General features: G+C 37.6%; 1 protein-coding gene and 1 pseudogene across 1 annotated transcript in view; one reads left to right on the top strand and one right to left on the bottom strand.

Moving 5' to 3' along the window:
- Positions 1-17,098, top strand: part of RFC3 (replication factor C subunit 3) — a 367,610-nt gene that overhangs the window by 297,416 nt on the left and 53,096 nt on the right. Inside the window, exon 12 of the transcript XR_005017285.1 lies at positions 6,840-6,899. The gene's annotated coding sequence lies outside the window, so the exon portion shown is untranslated. The remainder of the gene's footprint in view (positions 1-6,839; positions 6,900-17,098) is intronic.
- Positions 9,220-9,705, bottom strand: LOC118884443 (annotated as a pseudogene).

Below are 17,098 nucleotides of genomic sequence, written 5' to 3' on the forward strand. Positions count from 1 at the left end.
TCTCCTCCTTTGGCTGCTTGCCTTCCTCCCTCCCTCCCCCTTCCTCCCTTCCTTCCTTCCTTCCTTCCTTCTTTTCCTTCTTTCTTTCTTATGACATCTATGTATAGCCTTATTTTCCTTTGTCTCCCTCCTCATCACTATCATAGCTTTCATCTCTCTCCCATGTATTTTGAGGAATTTACCTCTCGCAGTTTCACAGCATCACTCCCTATATCAGGCAGGTAGGGTTTAACTTGCTATAACAAAGAAATGCCCCCAAACCATGGCTTAAATAAGTTTGAAGTTTATTTCCATCATGTAAATATCCAAGTAGGTGGTCCAGGGACAGCATGGACCTCAATAGAGCTGAGGATGTAATAGAGTCTGACTCCATTTTAGATGTTTGACTGACAGTTCTCAAGCCCCACCCCTCCCTCTTTCCCTTTTGCCACACATCTGGGCAAGGCAGTAAGGAGACCCCTGTTATACTGCCATTGGCACCAGCAGGAAGATCAAACCACACAAACGCTGGACAGCTTGGGAACTTTTACCTCGGCCCCAAGTCTTAATCACAGTAAAAACCAAGGCCACTTACTCTTCCCTTTGCTCAAGGCATTTTGGACCTACTTGAGTGTCTGCCCTGCTCTCCCCAGAAAGCCTCATTATATGAGTAATAAACATTTTCATATCCCGTGTGTGTGTATGTGTGTGTGTGTGTGTGTGAGAGAGAGAGAGATATCATCAGTCTTGACATCTGAACCAATTTTAGACAGAGGGCATTGATCCTACACTCTGCTAAACAACCACATAATAGGGATCTGACTTATTTCTATCTTATAATATTGCCATTCTCAATAAGCAGTTTGCATTATTTGATCCAATATGGCTGCTCCAGCTCTTGCCATCATATTCACATTCCAGTTAATGGAAAAAGGAAGAGGGGAAGGGATATACACACAATTTATTTTCAGAGCACAAACAGTAAGTTGCACACATTATTTCTATTCATGTTTCATTGGCCACAATCTAGAAGCATAGCCATGTACACAGTCACAACATAGCATCAGCACAGGAAGCTGAGAAATGTAGTCTTTATTTGGGCAGGCATGCCAAATAATCCATATAATCTGTATAAGAAAAAGAGAATGGATGTTAGGAGATGACCAGCAGTCTCTGCTTCACTTACTTAACTGTCCAAAGGAGGGCAAATTACTTAGCTTTCACAAAACAAGGAGCTAATAGTCTTTAGGGCCATTATGAGAATAGGAGAATTAAGTTCATATTCCTAGCCTAGTGATTTGCACATCATAGGCACATTATAAATAGTAATTGCTGCTGTCATCAAATAATTTTAAAAGTATTAACAATATTAATAATAGTAATATTTCTCTCTACTATAAATTCTGTCATCATCATGGGAAAACTCAGGTCTATATGGTGGACTAATAATCCAAATATTTATCCTTTCTTGATTTTAAATTCCAATTGCCTTCATCTCATTCTGTTTGATCAACCCAATGTCATTATCATGCTCTGTTTTTTGCCCTTATCTAAAATTTTCACTTTATAGGCATTGCTAACTCCAGTATTCACTCTGTCATCTTAACCAACTAAACAACTTTCTTCTATTCTTTCCTTTTCTCTTCCATCCTTCTGTTCTTCCACCCTCTCATTCTTTCTTACTTTTATCTTTCCATTTTTTTTCTTCTCGACAATTTCAGTAGCTCCTTATCACTGCTCTGTTATACTTCTATTTTTTCCTTGTCCAACTCCCTTGCACACTCTCCTCGGAAGCTAGGATTACTAGTTTCCATACATTCCTTACTCTTCAGCTTCGCCATTCTCAACAGATGGTCACTTTGTTTTAAGGAATGGAGAGCCATTAGGAAATAACTACTGCTTACGTACTTCCCCTTCCTCTTTAAAATCAGAGAAAATCTGTTTCTCGTCCTCTCCAAAGCTAATCTCTTTGTCTCATTTCTTCCCAGGCATTTATCTGTTCGAAGCCCTCTTGTTTCCAATACATTTAACCATTTAATGTTCATCATCTTCTTTTCTCAGAAGATGTATGTCTTAGTCAATTTGGGCTGCTAAATGAAAATACCACAGACTGGGTAGCTTATGAACAACAGAAATTTATTTCTCACAGTTTTGGAGGCTGGGAAGTCCAAGATCAAGGTGCCAGCATGGTCAGGTTCTGGTAAAGGCCCTCTTCCATTTTACAGACTACTGATTTCTCACTGTGCCCTCACATGGCTGAAAGGGCTAGGGAGCTCTGTGGGGTCTCTTTTCTAAGAACATTAATCCCATTTGTGAGGGCTCCACCCTCATGACCTAAGCACCTCCCAAAGGCCCCACCTCCTAAAACCATCACATAGGGCCTTAGAATTTCAACATATGAATTTGGGGGGGGGGACATAAATATTCACACCATAGCAGTGTATTAATTATCATTGCCGTGTAACAAATTTTCTCCAAACTTAAGGCAAAAAAATGGATTATCTCGCAATTTCTGTGGGTCAGGAATTTGGATGCAGTTTTAGGTTACTCAGAAGTCTGTAATCAAGGTGTCATACAGGGCTGCGATGGTCTCATCTGAGGCCAAGGGAGGAGACCCTCCCAAGTTCCCTCATGTAGACCTTCAGTCCTCACTGGCTGTTGGACTTTGGATCTTAGCTACGCATAACATAGCCTTCTCCATAGGATAGTCTACAAGCTGGCAGATGGCTATGTCCAGAGCGAATAAGGGAGAGAGAACAAGCAAGACAGAAGTTGCAGGTTTTTGTAACCTAATCTGAGAATTGACATCCCATCACTTTTACCATATTCCATTCATTAGAAGCAAGTCATTAGGTCCAGCCCACATCAAAAGGAAGAAGATTACATAGAGTGTGGGGACCAGGAGGTGGGGATCATTGGGAGCCATTTGAGAAGCTGCCTACTACAAGATTACACGTGATTACACATGATTACTACAAGATGGCACATGTCTTCTTGGTAGAGCTTCTTAAAAGGGTAGTCCAAGTTCGCTGTTTCCAATTCTTCCTCATCCTGCTTCTGTCTCTACCACTGTTGTTATGTGGCTCCACTAAAGTCACCGATGACTTCCTAATTGCCAGGTCAAATAGGCAGTGTTTTTGTCCTTAGATTATTCTGATTTTCTGCAGAATTTGACAATTTGATATAACTGACCTCCTTCTCTAATCTCTTCCCTAACATCATTCTCTCTTAGTTCACTCATTCCCTAGTCCCTTCTTCTTTAATTATCATCTTACATGATGAGATCATCCAGGGTTTGTTCTCTGCCCTCTTCTCTTTCTACTCTTCCTGAGAAATCCCATTTACATCCTTGGCTTCAGCTGCCCTACACATGCTGATGACTCCAGCCCAAATTTCTCTTTTGTCCTCAAGGCACATATATCCTGTAAACTGCTAAATGACCGTCCCAACCTTGGCATTGCAGATCTAATGTCTCCATAACTTTCCCCCACACCCATCCTCCTGAGTTTCTCTCTTGAGGGACTGCACTCCAGCCGTGATTGTGGGAGTCAGTCTAGGCTCCTCTCTCACTTCCACAACAGGGACTGAGTGCTGTCCATATCATATCCTCTCCTGTTACTTACACTGGCTCCCTCCTCTCTGTCTCCACTGCTGCTCTTGCCTGTTCAGCCCCTTATCATTTCTCTTCTCGGTTATTAATTCACCTCCCCAACTTCTGACTCCTCCCCTCCAATCTGTCCTTGGCACAGCTGTCAAAGTGATCTTTCTAAGAGGCGAATGCGATCACATCATCGCCCTGCTTTAAAACCCTCCGGTGGCTCCCTATTTTCTGTAGGATCAAATCTGAATGCCATGGCATGGCGTACAGTGCTTTGGCCTCTGTCTCACTCTCCTCCCACTTTTCCTCTCCCAGTCTCCTGTAAGTACTCCATGCTCCAGCTGTACTGAAATACTTGTGATTCCCTGACTACACTCTGTGTTTTCTTGCCTCTTTTCTTGGGCACATGCTCCTTCTTTTGTATTAAATGATCTTCCCTTATGAGACTAGCTAACTCCTACTCTTCTGGAGGCCCAGCTTAAACGTCACCTGCAGGAGCAATTCTCTGAGGCATTTCTCCCAGTCAGACTCATTTTGCTCCCCTCCTTTTATGTTCTCATCACCTTTATGCAAACCCAGATTACGGTGCTTATCCCACTAGGTTATAAATATTGATTTCTTGCTGTCTCACCCACGAGAATGTGAGCATGTGAACTCCTTACAGGCAGGTACAGATGTTTTACCTCTGAGCCCTCCACAAATCCTGGTTCATAGGAGGCATTAAATAAATGTTTGATGAGTGAATAAATACTCATTCAAAGCCCTCAAGCCAAACTGACATTCCCTATGCACTCACCATACCATTCTATCTCCTTCCCTGAGTTCTAGCTTTTTCCCACCCCTACACCAGCAATCAGGAGTAATCTGTCAACAAATAAAGGTGTTTTTTGTAGGAAAAAACATTACAATATTTATGAAGTTGGAAAATTAACAGTTGTTTCAGTTGTTATTGTTTTTGTTTTAATACACACAAGACACGAGAGAAACTGAAGTTCAAACTTTAGTTTTGGCAATTTAAGTATATACATATATAATTAATATATCTTATATGTATATATAAAAGACAGTAAATCATCAATCAGTGGACAATATAGAACTGGTTGTAAGTTCCCCGAGAGAGGAAAGAGGTCAGCGCTGGTCTTCATTACTGTATGACCACAGGGGTGGAGTACCATCTTGGCTGAGCATTGACCACTGGGTCTGGTGGGTGAAGAGGGGGTGTATGATGTTTGTGGGTGAGAGTGAGGGCAATGAGATGAGTCTTTCTGATAGTGGTTTGTTGTAGGGTGGAGTAAAATAAGGTCATATTAAAGAAAGGTGTGAAGATTGCCTTATTCAAATTTCAACTTGATCGCGTAGTAAAAAGAAAAGCTATTGAAGTGTGTGAACTGAAACACACTACTATGCTTCCAAGTACTATTGTAATCTTCCCTGGCAAGGTCAGGGAGCCAAATATGTTCACAGAGTCATGGCTGCATTCATTTTTATTTTTGAGAAAAACTTACAAATACTACTTAAAAAATTTAATATGGAACTAGTAGAACTCAAGTTGGACCTAAAGCTGTTTTAGTGAACCAGAATCTGGGAAATACTATGTAAAGTAAGCATCAATCCAACTGTAGCCAGTTGTTCTTTTTCATATGAAAATATTTGCCTCTAGATTTGATTCTAAATTCCCTATTGCCCTAATTTGTTGTTGTAAAATATTTTAGTAATACGGATAGAAATATACAAATACACAGTTGCACATTTAAGTGACTGCTAGAGAATGCCAAAGTGTAAGATAATCAATTTCTTAAAATGTAAGTATTTGAACCAGTTCAACCCATGTTTATATTATACTTGCTTACTAATTAGTCTACATTGGGTTTAAAATAATCCTCTTTTATCCGTTAAAATTTCTGTCTCCCACGTATTTTTATTCTATTTGACATAACATTTAGATAAAGGATGATTTTTTTTTTTTGTAATGCATATGTGTGTTGAATTATCTAATTTTAAGTGAGTGGTAATCTATTTCTTCCCACTCCAGTTCTTTTTTGCCTAATGGAGAAAAAAAGAACAGGTTAATTCTGATAACATTTAAAAAAATAACAAATTGGAAATTAGTAAAGGTTTTCTTCCAAGTCCATTATAATCTTGTTTTTCTTGTAATTAGATAATTGGTCTAATAAAGTATGTTGAATATTTTTATCTCCTAGACGTGTAAATATACTATGCTTGTAGACTTAAAAATTTACTTATTTTTCTTCACTTTTTCTGTCTAATTTGATATCTTGTCCTCAAAATACCTTTAATACTCTTCTTAAGCATTATATGCAACTAATACATACAAATTGAACATAGTTCCAAAGAAACAGGGGGGAAGTTTTTGTGTTTATATACAATACAATGTGCCTATATCTTTGCTTTAAGTGACAAAGAACATTGAATTACTTTTCAAAAATAGCAGCCTCGGAAAGCCATTTTTTCAATAGCACTCTCTATTATATCATTCTCATTTTTCAATTGAGTTTCTGTTGAGCTGAATTTTATAGCATTAATTCCCAACCTGCCTGAGTTGGATTCATTAAAAAAAAAACAACTCTAAGTACATATCTAACAAGCTATATACATTAATCTTGGGCTTAACCTCTTTTAAACCACTGGTATAGGTGGGAAACCTCTAAACATTGATTGCCCCTTGGGGTATGGGGGTTGATGGGAGGTAGGAATAGTTTCCTGCAAATGCAAAGAGTCAATTAGCTTTTATAACTGCTCTTCAATTAAAATAAAAATAGAATTCTCTGGGGAGAAATCTAACCAGAAAGATCACTTCACTGTAAATACGCCAGTCAATTTTATAGAAAAAAGCCTCCAGCACCTAGCACTCATTCCCATATATATTGATTTATTCATTCAACCAATATTTCTGAGTGCATATGCTGTCCAAGGTATACTGTGTCCATCAATTACATTTTATACACACAGTGATATGAATCAGTTTTGGCAACAGGGCAAGTAAAACAAGGACTAGTAATAGTACCACTACTACTAATACTACTGGCAACAATCACCAGTGACTGTGAATCTCCAATGTGCCAGGTATTACTCTAGAATCCTCATTTTCAAGATTGCTTTCAAAAATTTGGCAAGAGAGAGATTATAATGTCCATTTTACAGATAAGATATTGAGACAGTTTATGTCTATCATGAGGCCATCAGATGTGTATGCAGTAATATTTAAAAAAACAATTGGTAAAATCTTTCATTTCCTTTTCAGAGAGAAGATAGCATTATCAAAGTAATGATAAACAGAGAGAGGAATTGAAGAAAACCTAAGGTAAGAGTTTCCTTATTCTCAAAATCCAAAGAGAATGAAAGTAGGGCAAAAGTCAGGGTTATATCAACAATTACCTTCTGCCTTTTACCTTCAAATCAGATTCATTGTTAATGGGGAGGAGGTAAGTAGAAAGTGAGATGAAAAAGAAAAAAATGATGTTGGGTTCTAACCTGCTCCATTCTGACTTAATTGTACAATGTTTTTTTCATTTTTTTTAGTTTTAAATATCATCTATTGACATCCAACAAGGACTTAATTTTCTTTCTCCACCAACCCACACCTACACACTTTCCTTACCTCGGCCTCTCCACAGTTATAGCACATTTATACTATGTAATTTATGCTATGTATTTAGTTTTTACATTTTTATGGCTGTGGATATTGCTTATAGCCAAGTCATGCAATGTATTATAATAAAATTCATTTCTAGTAATTTAAAAAATTTCTTTGTAGTAGTTATAGCTGTTTGTTTTATATCAGCCTATTACTTAGTTGTTCCCACATCCTCTGCTAGAAGTTAAAAAAAATTCTACAACATATTTACAAACCATGTAAACTGGTTCCACCTACTCTGGATGCTTCTACAAATTTCTATTTGTCTCCGATGTTCTGAAATCTCATACTAATGTGACTTAGTGTAAGACATTTTTCCAGCCATTGTATTGAGCACTTGGTAGGTTCATTAATGCAGAAAATCACATCCTGCATTTTGAGTATTTGTTATTATTATTATTATTACTTATTTGATAATTGTCCTCATGTATTTTCTCTCTTCTCTCTCCTGATCTTGTGGAATTTTTTATTTTTATGTTGTTCTGACTGTGCTGATCCTCTTTTTTTTTCTAATTTTTATCTTCTGCTTTCCATCACTTTACCTTTTCATTCTAGTTTATTGGAGATTAAATTCCAACATTTTATAGGGCTTTGTATCTCTGCTATCATAAATTTTAATGTCTTAGAGTTTATTTTATTCTCTGAATTTTCCTTTTGTAGCTTTTTACATAAATAGTGTGTTTTTAGGAGACCAGTACTGATAACTTTTGAAGTATTATTTTGCTCTCTGCATTCTCTATTTTCTTCATAAATAATAGTGAAAAATATAAAATAACTTAAAAAATTAACTAGGAAAGTATAAACCTTCTCAAATAGCAGTTGCCTTGCCTAGCTCCCAGGTTCTCTAGCCCCATACTTTATTTCTTCAAAGTACATGTGACTTCCTAACATTGCATTTGCTATTTGTTTATTGCATTCTTATTAACTAAAACTCTTACTGGAATGCAGCTTCCTTGAGGGTAGAAGACTTTCACTTTTGTACTTCAATGCCTAGAAAACAGTGACTAAGTACATGATAGGTGAATCAAAAATCTTTACTGGGTCGATACATGGTGAAATAAGTGAAGAAAACTATAAAGTCTATTTGAGAACACAACATAAGACTTGAATCGATGGGAAGGCAGATCATGTTCTTATTTGGGAACACTAACATATTTTAAGGTCATTTTTCCTACCATGTTGAAAGAAGGTAGGAAGTTCCAAAAGTAGAATACAGAGATCGCTTTTGGCTGTTGCAGTCATCTAACAAGGTGTAAAGATCACCTGGACTGAGGTAGTAGTAGAGATATAGAGTGAAAAGGTCAGCAAAGATCTATTTTCGCAAGAAAATTCAGCAAGACTTGCTGTGTTGTATTGCATAACATACATCCACAATTTGCTTCTATTTTAAAAAAATAATTTGTGTTTTTTCCTAATGATGGCTATCTAGGTTGCCTCCAACTCCCTACCTCTATAAGTAATGCTATATTGATAATCTTTAGCTATAACTCCTCATGGGCTTGTGGAATAGCGTCCCTGACCTGGTAATACTGAGATATGAGCTATATCTGAATTTTTTTCTGAATGGCTAAAACTATTTATACTTCTACCAACAATCCATCAGAATTCCCATTGTCCCATACCCTTACCAATGCTTCGTACTGTGTGACAATCTTTTTCATTCTAATTTCATGGGTATAAAGGGATCTCCCATTATTTTAGTTTAAGTTTCCCTAATGGTTAGTGAGGATAAACATTTCTACATTTCTAACCATTGAGGTTTTCCTCAGCTTATTCATATCCTTTTTGCGTGTTTTTTTTTTAAACTCTAGAGTTAGATTTTTTAGGGCCATTTGCACATGTTCATAGAACAGTTAGTGTACCCTAAAAAAATGACAAGACAGCTCCCCATCAGTGAGTCCCTGGCCTAAATGTATTTGCTTTACTTATATAGCAAGAGGATAACATTAAACATGGAAGCTTTCAATTTGTGACACCAAACAATGATCTATACAGGGCATTCTTCAAAAGCTACAATTAAGGATCCACCTAGCTTGTCAGCAGTACAAGTCCAGTTGAGGTCTTCTGGCCCATTTGCCTGACATTCGTGTTTTATGCCTTGAAATTTCTTTTTGATTGTATCCTTGGAGCTTGCATAGATCATTTTACGTTTCAGAGGTGCTAGTTCTGGTGCCCACAAAAAAATCATCAACTCTTCTTTTCTGGATTCCTTTGTTTCGAAGCTTGCATCATACAAAGTATATAGCAACAGTCTTTTTCAGGAAGCATTTCCACAAAATGCTTGAAAGGATCAGTTATGGTTACACCAAAATCTCTTTGCCACCTTCTACAATGAGGCGCTTTTTGTCTACACTGAGACAAAAAATGACAGCCTTCATTCTTTTCTTGATTTCTTCTGGTGTGGAGCACTTCCAAACTTTCGTGTCATAAAAATGTGGCATACTTCATCAGCAACTTGCACTCCTGTGGCCATGTTCACTGTGGTGGTCGCAGAGTGCAGAGAGGGAGCTGGCTGGCGCCGCATGTTTCAATTGATTACCTACCATTGTCTTGTTGATTTGTACAAGTTCTTTGTACGGTCTAGTTAATAATTCCATCTTGGTTTTGGATGTCTTTCAGTCTGTCACATATCTGTTAACATTTTCCTTGATTTCACTGTGCACACACAAAAAAATCTTTTCATTCCTGAATTCAATAGACATGATGGAATCTTGGATGGCAGCGGCCAAGTGACAGTACATAATCACTAAAAATAAGATGGACTTGTTACCGTAATGGATGACAGAACAAAAGCAATCATCACAGCAGTCTTGCCCACGGAGATTGTCAACATTAATTAATTATTTATGGTGTTCCTAGACTGGAATAGTTGGGCAGTGTATTAGTTTCTTAAGGCTGCCGTAACAAAGTACCACAGTCTAGGTGGCTTTAAACAACAGAAACTTACTCTCTCACAGTTCTAGAAGTCTGAAATGAAGGTATAGGTACCATGTTCTCTCTGATGCCTTGAGGGGAGAATCTGTTCCATGCCTCTCTCTTAGCTTCTGGTGTTGCTGGCAATCTTTGGCATTCCTTGGCTTGTTGATTCATCATTCCAGTCTCTGCCTCCTTCATCACATGGCATTTTTCCTGTGTCTGGGTCTCTGTGTCTCTTCTTTTCTTCTTATATGGATATCAGTCACATTAGATTAAGGACCCATCCCACTCCAGTATGACTTCATCTTAACTAAATCTTAATTACAACGGCAACAGCCTTATTTCCAAAAAAGTCACATTCATAGATATCAGAGGTTAGGTCTTCAATATACATTTTTGCAGGTTACCACTCAATGTACAGCAGACAGCTTATTAAAGTTTTACTTGATTTATATAAGCAAGCAGCTCCAAGTCTGGTGTAAGAATCCTGACCCGAATCTCCAAAGAGAGTTATGGTTCTTTAATCAATTCCAAGACTTAAGTCAGTTGGCAAATCTAGAGTCTCCTGAATGAAGGGGAGACCACGTCCTCTTGAAGAGGGCACCTTCTACATAGCCGAAAATTGATGCTTCCTCTCAGCTGTCTCCAAAGGAACTTGTGCCCAGTTGCCAGAGTGGTCATGCATTGAGGAAGGGAAAATAATCAGACTCTTCAGGATTTACTAAACGCTGGCTCTGAACTGACACCAATTCCTAGAGATTCCTAAGCCACAAGTAGGGGATTTTGAATATGAGGTGATTAATGGAATTTTGGCTCAGGTTTGTCTCATAGGGGGCCCACTAACACACCCATGGTATCTATAGGTGTCTGTGGAAGATAGAGGTGCTGCTTGAACCTTTGGCAGGCCCTGATAGGAGAATTACAGTGCAGACCTTTATGATTTTGGAGCAAAGCTGTGTCATCCTCTGCAGACAGCTGTGTTTTTGGGAAACAGCTTTCTGATTTGTTACTGGCCTGAATGCTTGACCATGGACTACCAAGTTTCCCACGTGACCTGAGCTGCCTATCCTGAATGGATGTTGTCTGACCCACCAAGTCACAAAATTATACGTGTGCAGCAACCCTCAGTCAATGAACGAAAGTCATATAAATATATAACATTGAACCCAAGAAGATCCTTAAAGCCATGAGCAATATCCAACTTACTCCTATTTCACTGTTTTCAACTCACACCTATGAGGAGTTTCCTATGACTAGTCATCTGTAGAAGAAAACCTTTAGGTCTGAATTACAAATGGCTCTGCATTATTTGTTGGTACCACCTGAAAGTAGATGGTTGCAGCACTATAGCCCCAAAAAGATGGCCTTGAAGGACAGTGGTGAAGAAAAATTCTCCCATTTGTTAGAACTTTGATCAGTGCATTTGATTGTTAAGTTTTTCTTGAAGGAGATATGGACAAAAGTAAAAATATACATCTTTTCATGGGCTGTGGCTAATGGTTTGGCTTGCTGTGGGAGACATAGAAGGATTAAAACATTTGTGAGAAGGAGGACTAAGGAAGAGATATGAGGATTGACCTCTCCTAATAGGCACAAAGTGAGAAGATATGTTATGTCCTACCTGAGCGCTCACCAAAAAGCAACTCAGAAGAGAAAGCTCTTAATACTAACTTGGACAAGATGACCTGTTTTGTGGATATCAGTCAGCATCTTTCCCTTTCTTACCTAGAAGCTGAGACTGCTACTGGCCACTTCAGGCTCTTAATAACATTGAATAAATAGGCAAAAAATGATGACTTTAGTGGCTGGGGTGATTGATCCTGACAATGAAAGGGAAGTCAGGTTGCCAATATGCAAAGGAGATAAAGAAGAGCTATAATGCAGGAGATCCTCTGGTCTGGCTCTGAATCCTCCCATGTCCTGTGATAAAAGCCAACAAATCCACACAGACACTTGTCCATGAGTGTCCACAGCAGCATATTCCTAGTAGCCAAAATGTGGAAACAAACTGCATGTCCATCAACTGATGAGTGGATAAACAAAATATATAGATTTTTTTTTGTTTGTGGTGTATTTTGATATATTTCATACTGAATGGAATAGTATTTAGGCATAAAAAGGAATGGGGTACTAATATACATGCTACAATATAGAGGAACCTTGAAAACATCATGCTAAGTGAAAGAAACCAGACATACAAAAAACCACACCTATTATATGATTCCATTTATATGAAATGTCCAGAATAGGCAAATAGAGACAGAAAGTATATAAGTAGTTACCTGGGCCTGGGTGGCTTAGGGGTAAAAAGGAGTAACAGCTAGCAGATACAGGGTTTCTTTTTGGGGTGATGAATATATTCTAAAATTGATTGTAGTGGTTGTTGTACTACTGTGTGAATATACTAAAAACCATTGAGTTGTACACTTTAAATGGATGAATTGTATGGTATGTGAATTATATCTCAATAAAGCTGTTTCCAAAAAAAAAAAAGCCAATGGAAAAGTACAACAGTTCAATTCAGACAGGAATGTTAATAGCTCAGGCCCTTTAACATTGAAAGTTTGATTTTCCTTATCAGGCAAGGGACTATGACTAGCCAATAAGCTTGCTTTATGGTAAAAAAAAATGTTATTTTATTTTGTTGCTCAAATTGTTCTAGTTTTGGCCATTGTAATTTTTCCGTGCCTCCATCCTTTTGTTTTTTGAGCACTGCTTCACTTTCTGGCACTAGAAGATGCTCAGGCTCTTCTTGTCTCTTCAGTGCCATTTTCATTTGATCTAATTACTGATATAATTGGGTTTATATCTATTATGTTGATATTTGCTTTCTTTTTTATTTATTTAACTAATTTATTTATTTTTGACTGTGGCAGGTCTTCGTTGCTGCGTGCAGGCTTTCTCTAGTTGCAGTGAGCAGGGGCTACTCTTCGTGGCGGTGCGCAGACTTCTCATTGCGGTGGCTTCTCTTGTTGCGAAGCACGGGCTCTAGGCACGTGGGCTTCAGTGGTTGTGGCTTGCAGGCTCTAGAGCGCAGGCTCAGTAGTTGTGGCTCAGGGGCTTAGTTGCTCCGCGGCATGTGGGATCTTCCCAGACCAGGGCTCGAACCTGTGTCCCCTGCATTGGCAGGCGGGTTCTTAACCACCACGCCACCAGGGAAGCCCTTGATATTTGCTTTCTATTTTCTCATCTGTTTTGTGTCATTTATTCTTCCTTTCTTGCTTGCTTTTGGGTTTAACAAGTATTTTTATTATTTCATTTTCTCCTCTATTATCTCTTCAGTTATATCATCTGTTATTATGATCTTATTGGTTGCACTTGAAATTGTAATACATATCTTTGATTCATTATAATCTACTTTAGATAGGTGCTTTACCATTCCTCAAACAATAAAAGAAGCTTACAAAAATTTAACTTCTATTACTCCGTCCCTCCCCTGTGCTATTTTTGTTATACTCTACTTTTATATATGCTATAAATCCCACAAAATATTATTATTGTTGTTGTTTGAAAGAGTCAATATTTATTTCTATTTGCCCACATATTTATCCTTTCAGGTGCACTTCATTCCTTCTTACAGTCCCATGTTTCTATCTGGTAACATTTATCCTCACCCTGAAAATTTCTCTTTATTATTTCTTGTGTGTATACCTCCTGGCAACAGATGCTTTGAGTTTTTTTGTTGGCTAGTTTGTTTGTTTTTAGGTTTGAAAACATCTCTATTTTGGCTTCAGTTTTGAAGGATATATTCACTTAATATAGAACTGTAGGCTGACATATTTTTAAAGTTTCAGTGTTATAAAGATGTCAGCCTACTGTCTTATGACTTCCACGGATTTTTTTTGTGTGTGTGTGTGTTTTTTCCTTTTCTCAAGGATTATGTCTGGAGAGTTTTATAATATTTTTGACCAGCTGTAACAGTTGTTTCTATAGGATCCCAAGTACTCCATGATAAGCATAACTGGAACTCATCTCTTCTTGGCTTTTGCATTGGCCATGACATAACCACTTCTGTGGTAGAATGCATCTTTGTCTTGTTGCTGAGCTTAAAAAGGAATGTATCTGAAATGCCTCCATTAAGTATGATTATGGTAACTACCCTCTATCAAGTTGAAGAAGATTCCTTCTATTCTTATCTATCAGAGAATTATTTTTAATCATAAATAGATGTTAAAATCTATCATTCACCTTTTCCGAATCTATAGAGATGGTATTGTATGTGGTTTTTCTCTTTCATTTCACTGTTGTAGTAAATTTTACTGACTGATTTTATGGAGTTCAACAATCTTTGCATTTCTCAGATTAGCCACGCTGATAAATCCTCTTGATCATGACATATTCATTTTTAGAGCTTAGTTTTTGGTTTATATTTACCTGGTATATTTTTTCCATTATTTATCGAATACTCATAATTCCTGTATCTTTTGTTTATATGTGTCTCCAGTAAACAACGTATTACTGGATTTTTTAAAGTCCAGTCTGGAAAACTGTTAACCCTATGTCTCCTGTTGGGAGAATATCTTTTTGTTTCCAGAACTCTTGGAAAGTAAGCAGACTCTACTCCTCTCAGTGAGATCAGTAGGTCCTGATGACCCGAGGTCTCAGCAAAGTAAGAAATCTTCATCCTGAACCTCAATGAAAGCCTGCCTCTGAGGCTGCAATGCACAGTTCCTTCCCCTGGAGATTCAGGGTGAAGCTGTGTCTCAGACCCACTTTTCTTTATCATAGAGAAACTGCTCATGATTCAGAGAGTAGTTGGGAGGCAAAAATTGAGTATACCATCGACCCAGAGTCCCCTAAAAAACTTTATAGATTTAAATTACCTCCTAAATTCAAAATAATACTTGTTTATTATATGAAATTTGGAAAACATCAGAGATACAAAGAAAGAGTTGATAATACTTGCAATCCAGAGATAGTGTGTGTCACTCACTTGGGGACATGGTGTCTTTTTTTAATCTGAAGGTGTTAAAGGGAGTTTTTTAGGCAACAACCAAGGCTAGTCCTCCTTTCTGTGTGAGTTTTGAAGGACTGTATTTGGCCGTCAGTCCACCAGGAATAGCAACCAATTTCAGGAAGTTCCAAGCAATGGGCATCATATCAGCATTACTGCCTGGCCACAGTGATATTTTCCATTATAAGACATGTCCAAATTTTAGAGATGCTAAAATATGAAAAAGAGTGTATTAGAGTTTATGAAATACAGTCATTTTTTTTTAATTGAAAATTAACAGGTAGACTAGAAAGCTATTTGAGTCTTTCCATCTGTATTTCTTTATTGATTTATCCTTCTATTTTGTATATAAATAGAAAAATACCTCAATAATATTGTATTGGTAAAATTTGGGCGGTTTTGTTTTAACTTTCTTCTTTACATTTTTAGCATACTGTGATTTTTAATAATGAATATATAATTCCATAAAAATAATAAAGTATTACTCTTAAAAGCAAAATAATTAGAAAGCAAACAAAAAATCTAATAGCAATAAGGGGAGAAGGAGTCTATTGAAATGTGAATAACTTGTTTTAGACTTTATGCTACTCTTGTAAAGTAGACACTGTGGAAATGTACATTACACTTTTGATCCAGAGAAAACTATTCCTATGCCTCTATCAAAGTAGAGTCCACATCATCAGATGGCCATTTGTCATTAAGAGAGATCGTTTACAAACATGAGAAGCCTAAGAATATGCTCTAGGATTTAGGAAATGTGGAGAAGAAAGAGGGGACTGAGGTATGAAAAAACACAAAATAATAAGATTATTCTGAAATACTGGAACACATAAAGTAGGAAGTTGAAAGATACAGATCAGAGGGGAGGTTTGGGAACTTGGGACAAGATGCTCCTCAGTTCATTAAACAAACAACTGATTCTTGAAGTAAAAAAAAATCAGGGAATTTAAAAAAAAACCCAAGTTCTAAGTAGTATTTTCAGAGAGACATCATAGTTATTAGTGGATTTTCCTTTACTTGTTTATTATCCCTCAGCCTTCTAACTTTGAGAAGAAAAATATTGTTAACAACAAAAACAAATTATCTTCTCTCTCTCATAAACTCTCTCAGCCCTCAATACTGCATTTCCCCTCTCCTCCCCCACCACATACTCTACCAGCCCTTCCTCCTTCCTTCAGAGGGCTTGTTTTCCTGCTAAGCTTCTGATTTTTTCCCCGTCATATAATGCTCTAAGGAACATTTCACATGAAGAGCTCTAAAATATGACTTCTTTGGGTATCTATTGAGATTTGGTTGGCAAATGCATTTCCTTTCGATTTCTTCCTGTAGATCTAAGGAAAGTAGCTTTCTGTTTCCATTGAGGGCCTATGTACAAATTTATATAATATAATATTAAATTTAAAAACACTGAGTATATGTATATTATGTTCCAAGTGTAGTGCTAAGTGCTTCATCTTTACTTTGTAGGAGTGGAAAACAGACCTAAACAGATTTAAACAAACAAACTAGCCCAGTGTGGCAGAAATGACTGTATCCACGTGCTCATGTAGAATTTCCCAGCCTCCTTTGCAGTTAGCTTGGACATGTTGTCTGATGAAAAGTGACTAGTGCTGGCCAGTGGTTACACATCCAAAGTGCCTTCCATCCACATGCTCTCTTCCCCTTCATCTGCTGGCTGGAGGATGAGAGGGCATCATTATAGCCATAGATGGGAACGGCCTGGATCCCTGAGTCACTAGTTGGAGGAGAGCTGCCCTACCCACATTACTCTGTGAAAATGGCAAGAAATAAACTTTTCTGTGCTTAGGCCCTGAGATTTAGGGGGTTATATATCACCAAAACTAAGTTAATGACTAAGTTAACTAAGTGTGACTAATATACCCACTATCACACAGCTAGTATCTACAGAAGGTGCAGGACTGGAACCTAGAACTCCCGGGTTCATTGTCTGTGCTCTTAGAGAGAAGTTACCTAAATCAGGAGAGAGAAGATAAAG

This window comes from Balaenoptera musculus, chromosome 18 (genome assembly GCF_009873245.2).
Source record: "Balaenoptera musculus isolate JJ_BM4_2016_0621 chromosome 18, mBalMus1.pri.v3, whole genome shotgun sequence".
NCBI classification, from domain to species: domain Eukaryota; kingdom Metazoa; phylum Chordata; class Mammalia; order Artiodactyla; family Balaenopteridae; genus Balaenoptera; species Balaenoptera musculus.